We start from the raw sequence: 10,211 nt of genomic DNA on the forward strand, positions 1-10,211 counted from the left end.
AAAAACAAAAAAGACTAATAAAACATAAAGAGAAGAGAGACAATAGTAAAATATAATAAAACACTCTTATTGATTATGATATTATTTACATGTATTTATACTATCCTTTACAATGCCTAATTACTATTTTACCCTTTATATGATTGTGTAATTACATCAATACTAAATAAATTAATACCCCCTCCTCAAACTGGAGGCTGTGAGAAAATGAGACCCAGTTTGGGAAGAAAAAATGAAGCGTCGCTGCGGGTAAAGGTTTTGTAAGTAAATAAGCGAGTCGAAGTTTGGTAGAAATATGTGGGGTAGAAAGAAATCCTGAAGTAATGTGATCACGAACAAGGTGACAATCGATATCCAAGTGTTTGGTTCGTTCATGAAAGACCGGATTAGAAGCAATGTGAATAGCGGCTTGACTATCACAATGTAGTTGTATAGGTAGGGGAAGCGAAATTTGAAATTCGCGGAATAAATATGAAACCCATATAAGTTCACAACTGGTAGTCGCCATACTACGATATTCAGCTTTAGCGGAAGATTTACTAACCGTAGGTTGTTTATTTGCCTTCCAAGAAATGAGAGCTTTTCCGAAAAAAATGCAGTAACCACCAATGGATCTGCATGTTTCTTTGCACTTGCCCCAATCAGTGTCACAATAAGCTATGAGTCGAAAATCCGAATTGACGCCATAGAATAAACCATAGTGAAGTATGCCTTTTAGGTAGTGCAAAAGATAGAACAATGCCTCAAGGTGATGAGAACATGGTTGGTGCATAAACTGGCTAAGTTGTTGAACTGCAAAACCAATGTCGGGGCGAGTGAAGTTTAAATAAAGTAATCGTCCAACAAGCTTTCGATACTGATCGGGTGAGGGAATAGGAGTGCCAAGAGAGGGGTCCAAATTTACAAGATTGCATTGGACATGGAGAAGGGTGAGCGAAAGCTAAACCCGTATCAGAAAGCAAGTCAGAAATATATTTTTGTTGGGATAAAAATATGCATGTTTTATCACGAGCAAGTTCAATCCCTAAGAAGTATTTAGCAGGACCAATATCCTTAATAGTAAAAAGAGAATGTAAGTGATCTTTTACGTGACAAATGAGCTCCTCGGAGTTACCGGTAATGAGGATATCATCAACGTAAACGATAAGTACAATGAAAATATTTGTTTGGGTATAAGTGAATAAGCAATGATCACAAGAAGCTTGGGTAAAACCAAAAGAAAGAATCTGAGATGTGAATTCCTTATTCCATTGACGATCCGCTTGTTTAAGACCGTAGAGAGATTTCCATAGTTTACATACTTGGCCGGGTTTAACCTTTAGATACCCATCCGGAGGATGGAGGTAGATGTCTTCGTCCACGAAACCCTGGAGATAGGCATTATTTATATCATTTTGATGAATGGGCCAAGCTTTAGCGGCAGCAATGGCAATCATGAATCGAATGGTGACAACTTTGGCTACCGGAGAAAAACGCTCTAAATAATCAATACCTTGGATTTGGTTTTAACCATGGGCCACTAAACGGGCTTTATATCGATCAATTGAACCATCAGGTTTATGTTTAATGCGAAAAATCCAACGAGTGGAAATAGCTTTCTTTCCATGAGGTAAAGAGGTAATGTCCCAAGTATTACTATCTTCTAATGCTTTTAATTCAACATCCATAGCTTGAAGCCATTGTGGATTAGAAGCAGCCTGTTTATAACTGGTAGGTTCAATAGATGTGTTAAGTCTGGAAATAAAAGCATAATGGAGTTGGCTAAATGGAGGTAAAATTAAAACATGAGAAGAGGAATTAGGGGAAGTAGTATCAAAATCTTAAAGCCATACTGGGGTTTTAATTGGTCTTCCAAAGTGAGAACGTCGTGGAAGAGTAGGAGAATTATGTAACTCCAAATTTTGTGAAGAAGAGATAATGGGTTGAATAGATAGAGAATTATGAGTAGATAAAGGACAAAAGAGGAAATATACGGAAGATTAGTGGTAAGAGATTTGTCATGTAGTGAAGAAAAAGGTGATGAATTAGAAGTATTAGGAGGAGAGACATCAGATGGTAAAATGGTGGTCTCAATGGGAGGAATAATGGGTGATGAATTGATAGGTGTAGAAGAGGTGGGGGCCGAAATAGTAGGAGTAGAATTAATAATGTGAGGTATGATTGGTGTAGGGGTGTATTAGTAGTAAGAATTGGTATTGTAGTAATATTAGATGGTATACAAGGTATAATATTGGTAACAGGAAATGTAGTAGATTCAATTTGTATAGAATTTGAATTGGAACGATTTGAAGCATGTGGGAAAAATTTTCATTGAACACAACATCACGGGAGATAATGATTTTATTTGTTTGAATATTATAAATTTTATACGCTTTATGATCTAAAGCATAACCGACAAAAATACCGAGAAATGCTCGAGGATCCAATTTATCACGGGATGGTTGAAGATTAGAAACAAAGCAATAACAACAAAAAACCTTAAGAAAAGAATAATTTGGTTTTGTGTCATGTAATTTTTCGTAAGGAGATTTCCAACCCAATAATGGAGTTGGTAGTAGATTAATGAGATAAGTAGCGGTTAAAAGTTCTTCACCCCCAAAACTTTTTAGGAAGGAATGCGTGAAATAATAATGCACGTGTTATTTCAAGTAAATGTTTATATTTACGTCCAACGATCCCATTTTGTTGAGGGGTATAAACCGAAGATTTTTGATGAAAAATTTCTTGATTTGACAAAAAAATTTGACAATTGTGATTAAGAAATTCTGTTCCGTGATCAGTCCGAATCTGTTTAATTTTGGTATTAAATTGATTTTCAATTAAGACAACAAATGACTTAATGACATTAAACACTTGACTTTTATCACTTAAAAGAATAGTCCAAGTAGCACGTGTGTAATTATCAACAATGGACATAAAATATTTAGCTCTCGTAAGGGTAGCTAATTTATAAGGTCCCCAAAGGTCCATATATAACAATTGAAATGGTAAAGTAGTGGATATATCAGTACGGGAAAAGGAAAGACGGTGTTATTTAGCCATAGGGCAAATATTTTATGACATAGTATGTGAAACGGGAGGAACAACTGAAATATGTGCTAATTTGGATGCCGAAGCATGCCCTAATCGATGATGCCACAAAAAGACAATATCAGTGTCATGAACAACATTAGTAAGTGGTAACGTAGGGAAAATAGATGGAGTATTGTCAACTTTATTACAAACATAAGTGACTATAGTGGTAGGATCAAAAGATTGAGCTGTAAGGTAGTATAAGCCTCTTTGAAAAAAATCGACATCAACAGCATGATCAGACTGAGGGGCCTGAAATAAGCAAAAATGAGGGGGAAATGGAGAACGAAATGAGAATCATGTATTAAACTTCCAACCGATAACAAGTTATGAGTAAAAGTAGGTGATAAGCCCAAAATAACATCAATAATTACATCAGTTTCATATTGAAATCATGCTAATTATATTTATTTAGAATACTTTTACGTCTATATTTGTTTCTATTGTGCAAGGTACTTAATTATTTGGTAAAATCCAAATAATAGCTAAAACGGAGCAAAAACGAGAGAGAAATAACATTTACAAGCTAAAAGGCACGTACAATTTAGAGACCGAAACGAAGAGTTGGGAAACGATCGACGAACGGAGACAAAAGTCTCTATCGCGACCGAGATTCCCAATATCTCGGTCACGACACGCGTGTTTCAGACATGAAAACGCGTGTTCGTGCATAGTTCTCCCTCAACCCAAAGCTGCGACCGAGATTCCAAGAATCTTGACAGAAACAGCAACTTTCCTGCACAGATTTCACATGTTTTAATTCAAAACAACACGCATGTTCGTCCGGATAGAAACGACTCTTCACCAGCGAATACGACACTTCATATAAAACCTTTCAGCAATTATAAATAGAGCATACATTTTCAGAAACAAGAGTTGGATATTTTGTTGAAGAAACTCTAATTCAGAAGAGAGTTAGATAGTTAGATTTAGTTTTTCAAATCTGTAAAAGCAAACTTGTTGTATACAAGTTGTTCATTAGTTTAGATATAAACACAGTTTCATTAGTTTAAGTTCGAGAATTGTTCGAAGACGAGTTTACATTCTGTAGTGGATTCAGCGATCTCTATTTCGAGGATTCAGCGAGAAGAACTAGCAGCTGAAGCACCCCAGGGGCTGACAAACCTACGAAGTTTGAGGAAAGGATTGACAACCCGGAACTCAAATTAGTTAAATTGCTATCCATGTTTCTTCTTCTCTGTTAACTTGTGACGATTCACAATTCATTAATAAATTATCTTTTCAATACAATATATATCTTACTGTTGTTACTTTCAAGTATAATCTAGCGATATTCTTTAAAGTAATAAACTGGTGTTTTCGATTAAAAACCTTTTTACACAAAATATATTTCAATGGAAACTTTGTTGAACATTTAAAAGAATTAGGATTTATGGTTGATATGATCGATAGCTCGGCTTATCAAACATAAAACACCAATTTGATTAAGGTAGCAATATGTTCCGACCGTAGAAAGATTGTCTGCAGTTCAAAGCCCGTTAGTTGCATTAAATGATAAGTTGTTACATATTCATAATCTAATCAAAGTTATAAGTTGCTTTCTTGCTTTATGCAAGCGAGTTTTGAATTCTTCTTATTCTTAAACTTAAGTTCCTGTAATTGTAATCCAAACTGTTGACAGAATTGGATTCTAAGTCATAACAATATATTCCATCCAAACCAAACAAAAACGATTTTCTAGTTAAACCTAAAAGAAGTGAATTTAATCTGAATTAAATAAGTTTTTATTAAAAAGTGTTCCATGTGGGTTCGATATCTTTTATTACTACAAGCGAAACCGTGCACTTGTGGAAATCTCGCAACAGTAGAGATATGTAAAACATTCTGAAGTATAAAATCAGAATTTATGGTAATAGAACCAACATGTGTAATTTTATTTTTGGATCCATCTGGTAAATGAACCCAATTATTAGAAGTAATAGAAGTAATAGAAGTAAAAATGTTAAGCATATTACACATATGTGATGTAGCTCCAGTATCTACAATCCAAACAGGAGAAGTAGATTTGGAAGAATACGTAGAATGATCAGTAGTAGAATTAGAAGATATACCAGCAAAACCTGAAAAGTTTGCCAAAGGCATTGAGGAGTTTGATGGATATTCATCACCAAATGATAAGGAATTTTTGTTTTTCATAACTCTTTGAACTTCAGTCTGAACCAGTTGGGAAAAGCCATGAGGCATGGTATAGTTAGAAGACATGTTTTCCTTGTTTTCAGAATCAGATCCGTCCAAAGGTGTATCTCCTGGAATTGAAACATGATTAGCACGAGTCTTAGAGTTCTTGTTTTTCTTTTTTTTTTAACTCCTGAAACCATTCAGGAAACCCATGAAGTTTGAAACATGAATCCTTCTCGTGACCGGGCTTGTTGCAATGAGTACAAAACCTGTCAGCCTTGTTGCTTGAATCTCTTTTCTGACCATGTAAGTTATTAGATGTAGTAGGAACAGATGATTTTGTAGCAAGAGCAGCAATCTCCAATTGAACATGATCAGAATTGACCTCCTTTTGTTTCTCAACATTTTGCAACGTTGGATAAGCTTTTTGTAAACTTGGTAAAGGATTTAATAGCAACAATTGATGTACAACAGGAGAATAGTTAGAGCGAAAGCCCATAAGAAATTGCACTAGCTTATCTGTATTATGTGATTCATGCATCTTCTGCACAGCTAAACAAGTACAGACGTGAGAAGCTTTACATGAACACACAAAAACAGGGCATAAGTAGGCTAAATCATCCCATAAACGTTTAAGTTTAGTAAAATATAGCGCAATGGATAGATTTCCCTGTCTAAAATCATTAATCTCTCTTTTCAATTGGTAAAGGAGAGGACCATTTAAGCCTCTGAAACGTTGTTCAAGTTCCTTCCAGAGTGTCCTAGCATAAGAAGAGAACACAAAAATCTTTAGAAATTGCATTTAGGATCTAGGACATTACCATGCAGTCAGCTTGTTGCCATTTATGAAAGTCTGGTGAGGTTTTGCTAGGAGTGAAGTCATCACTAAACACAAAATCGAGTTTTTCCTGAGTGGAGAGAGCCAATAACATAGCTCGCCTCTAAGTGATGTAATTAGAACCAATCAAAGGAACTATAACAAGCACAGTGCCAGGATTATCAGCTGCAGTAAGCTGTAGAGAGTATATATGATCATCTTGAACATAAGAGGACCGATGGCTATAAGTATTTTCGTCAAAAACCGCATATTATTCATATCATATAATGGTGTAGGAGATAGGACTTGATCAGAAAAATTAGGTCGATGTACCTTGGAGTTCATTTGAGACATAGAATCAATGGTTTGTGGCTGACCAAAAGTTACAAGTCTGGTTGTTGGAGGAACCGAAGCAGAGACAGGTAATTCCGGTAAGAATAACTCTGGTGGAGGTGCCGGTGATTTAGCCATCGCGGATAGAGATGGAGAGGAGTCTGAAGAAACTTCGAAGTCAATAAATCTCAGTTCTGTCATTTCAGTTAAAATAGAGAAGAGGAAAAACAGATCAAAACAGAGATTAGGAATCAAAACAAATCGGATAGACGATTGGAATCGTAACAGATATTAGGAACCGGAAAATAAGATGAAATAGTCGATGAAACCAGAGAAAAAAACGATGAACAACCGACCAGAAATCTAACGTGAAACAGTTGATCGGAAACTGGAAGGTGGAAATTAACTGTAAATCAGAAACCAGAAGAAGAAGATGAACAACAGCGACCATAAAATTCAAAGCGATTTAAATCAGAAACCAGAAGGATAAGATGAACAGCAGCGACCAGAAAATTCAAAGCAATTTAAATCAGAAACCAGAAGGATACGATGAACATGAACAGCAGCGAGCAGAAAATTCAAAGCGAAACAATCGATCAAAATCGGAAACCAGAGAATAACGAGATATATATATATATTTCAATATGTTCAAATCCTCTTTTGTTCTTCCACATCGATTTAGGGCGTTAATCATCTTATTTTAAGCAAATTTAGATGGATTAACGAGATATTTTATAAGCTTAGGGAGTCAATCGGTTTTTTGGACCAAGTTCGGGCAGCTCTTGATTTTTTAAGCCCGAAAAAAAAGAGAATTTCATTAAAGTCCGTTTGATAACCCACTTCATGATTTAAATTAAAATATTAAATAATTATTTAATTTAAGTGTGTTTGATAATTATTATTTCTGAACTACTTAAATTGTTCAATTAAGTTAAACATCACATATTTTGATAAGTCAAAATATTTAACTTAAAGTTTTAAATTAAACATTATAAACTACAGTGTTGTTTAATAAAATTAGAAATTATGTGCTGAAAAAATAAATACTGAATTTTAAATGTTAAATATTATAAGTGTTAAAACTAGGGAAAAGTACGAAAAAAAAATGCTTGTGGTTTGCCCAATTTGCAAACAGAGGCATGTGATTTAAAAGTTTACAAATAAAGGTTTGTAGTATGTTTTATTTACAAAACAAAGTATTACAATAACACATTTAAGTTCCGATTACAACCAAAGACGTTTTTATCTAAAAAAAATTATTCTTACATATCAGCAAAACACAACCCCCGAAAAAAACAACTTTCTAAATCGAAACAATAAATAATATGGTGAAATTTTACGTTTTTTACTAATCTGACAGTTTATGAACTAAATTGATATTTAAGTTCATTTTACACGGTTGCAATTTGATTTTGTGATCTGTATTTTGTCAATATATAAATGTAATTGAAAAAAAACAAAAAAAAAAAACTCTTATTGTTATCAATTACTTAAAAGTTTAATTTAAATACTTTGTTTTATAAAAAAAGTATACCACATACCTCTATTTACAAAATTTTAAACCACGGACCTCTATTTGCAAACAAGACAAACCACGAGCATTTTTTTCGTACTTTGCCCTTAAAACTATTTAAAAAAATTAGTAAAGAACAATAAAAAGAAAAAAAAACTAGCCTAGGATTTGACGCGAGAAACTAACACCAACGAGATCCCATGCCACACACTATCAAGAAAAGGAGTAACTGTTTCCAGTACAAAAATCCCAAGATCACACATGAGTAAATCTATCTGCTACACAATTTCGCTCCTAATAAACATGTGTGCAGTTAATGCTATCAAAACACCGACCCAACTTATGAATCTCCTGAATAAGACTCTGAGAAGAGCTCAACAAAATGGAACAAGACGGAATGCAATTAATAAGCTTAGTCTGATTCCTCTTCAAGAAACCGAATTTCTTTCGATTTGACCTCCTGCAACCTATAGAATAAACCCCAAACCTCAACATGGAAGGAATTGTCGCATCCCATATTATAAAAGAACTTCCAAAACAGCAACCATTATGGTCATGAATAACCCTTCCCAACCCGTTTAAGGGAAAACCCAGTCAACCAACTCTTCGTGCTTTCGCCTGCTGCTGTTGAAACTATTAAATGATATAATTGTTTGATAATCATGCGCAGTTATCCAACACCTCTTATGTCATCAGACGGATTAGTTATCTCTCAGAGACACTTGCCTAGGTGCAATTATCCAATCTCAACATGTTCTTAGAACCTCTGGGACAAGGTATGATAAAGTGCAACCAGTTTTTAGAACCTCATGGGCGAGGTATGATAAAGCCCAACTAGTTCATAGAACATCATGGACGGGGTGTGATAAAGTCCAAATCTTCATTCCACCACGAGTTAAAGTCTCCCATATCCTATTCCAGACGAGGATCGTGTAGCAAGAGGCATATTTCTAACACCATATCATACTCAATCGGGAGGCAAAATATTTTGTTTACTCAAAAATCGATTGGGGCACGATATGGTTATTATGAGATATGCCTAGAAGAGTCAATTCAACTACTCAGGTATGATTTCTTCTTCCCTCTCACAGTGCTCTTTTCGATTAAACGATTTTGTTCACCAAGGTTATATTTGACGCCTTGGCCCTAAAATAACGCTTAATCGGGAGGCAGTCTGTGAGCACGGACTTTTTTCGGTCCTAATGATGAGTCTATATTACACTTTAGCTAATAGTTTGTGTAGGTGGGCTTCACACAACGCGTTGTGCGAGGTATGAGCTAAGACCCGGACCCCATTTTCTGAGTTATTTAGCTTGTTTTACTTTGTTTCTATCAAAATTCTCTTAGATTTAAAATTTTTGAGATTTTAAAATACTTGTTTGCAATGTAGGTCTTCAATCAGCTACCAAGTCCCCGATCGGGAACCATGGTCACTGATCGGTGATATTCGACGGTTTTTAGTCAATTTTCTAGCAGTTCTGTCTCTTCCCCACTACTAAAAGGGAAAAAAACTGACAGACGAAAGGCAAGGCAGTTTTCTTATCACAAAAGTTATCATTTTAGAGAAAAGAGAGAAAGTGAGTGAAACTTAGTGAAACTAAGTGAAAGAGAGTGAAAAGAGAGGTTTCCACACAAATTCTTACCAAATTAGCCATTTCTAGAGGCTCTAACACCCAAATCCAATATCATTTCAAAATTATTAGTCGAGGAAAAATGTTCCCCACAATTGTTCCTCACTGATTGTCAATTCTGAAGTCACTAAACTTCCAAAATTGATCTTTTGGGTCAAAAACTCCTTTAAACCGGTGAATTTCGGTTCAAGTTCGTGGGATACCATATTCTGATCATTTCAAAACACTTGTTGCATGGGTTCGGGTTGCTGCTCAAGTTATAATCACGCGTACGTCGGCCTACTTTGCACCAAAAACTAGAAAAGCGTTTCAGAGGTAACTTCTGAAGGGTTTTAAAAGCTCATCCCTACTGTTTGCAATTTGTTTTTCTCTTTCTTCTTATTTTTCCTTTGTTTACTAGTTCTGACACATAAACCAAAGGGTTTGCCTGAAAGGCAGTCACCGGTCGAAGACATAGTCTTCGATCAGGGACCCTTGTTATCGATCGGGGACCACCTCAGATCAGTAATAGGGACAGATGAGCAGACCCATGTTTTTCTGTCTAGGTAGTTTAGTTTCATTTTGGTAAATTTATTATTTCTATTCTATTATAAATAAAGATAAAAGAAATCCCAGGTTATAAGGGTATTTTAGTCATTTCTATTAAAATCTACTAGATGAATAGATTATTGGGCTTTGGAATAATTACATGCTGACGTGTTAGATC

General features: G+C 35.0%; 1 long non-coding RNA gene across 2 annotated transcripts; it reads right to left on the reverse strand.

The window, feature by feature from the left end:
- Positions 1-4,943: 4,943 nt before the first annotated feature.
- LOC136207068 (uncharacterized) lies at positions 4,944-7,040 on the reverse strand. Of its 2 annotated transcripts, none has more exons than XR_010676555.1 (2): positions 6,362-7,040; positions 4,944-5,972 (listed from the first exon to the last, which is right to left on the reverse strand). It is a non-coding gene; the product is annotated as an uncharacterized lncRNA (long non-coding RNA). The 2 variants fall into 2 exon arrangements; XR_010676554.1 differs by having other exon boundaries at positions 4,944-6,224.
- Between the last annotated feature and the right edge of the window lie 3,171 nt (positions 7,041-10,211).

Source organism: Euphorbia lathyris, chromosome 9 (assembly GCF_963576675.1).
Source record: "Euphorbia lathyris chromosome 9, ddEupLath1.1, whole genome shotgun sequence".
NCBI lineage: Eukaryota > Viridiplantae > Streptophyta > Magnoliopsida > Malpighiales > Euphorbiaceae > Euphorbia > Euphorbia lathyris.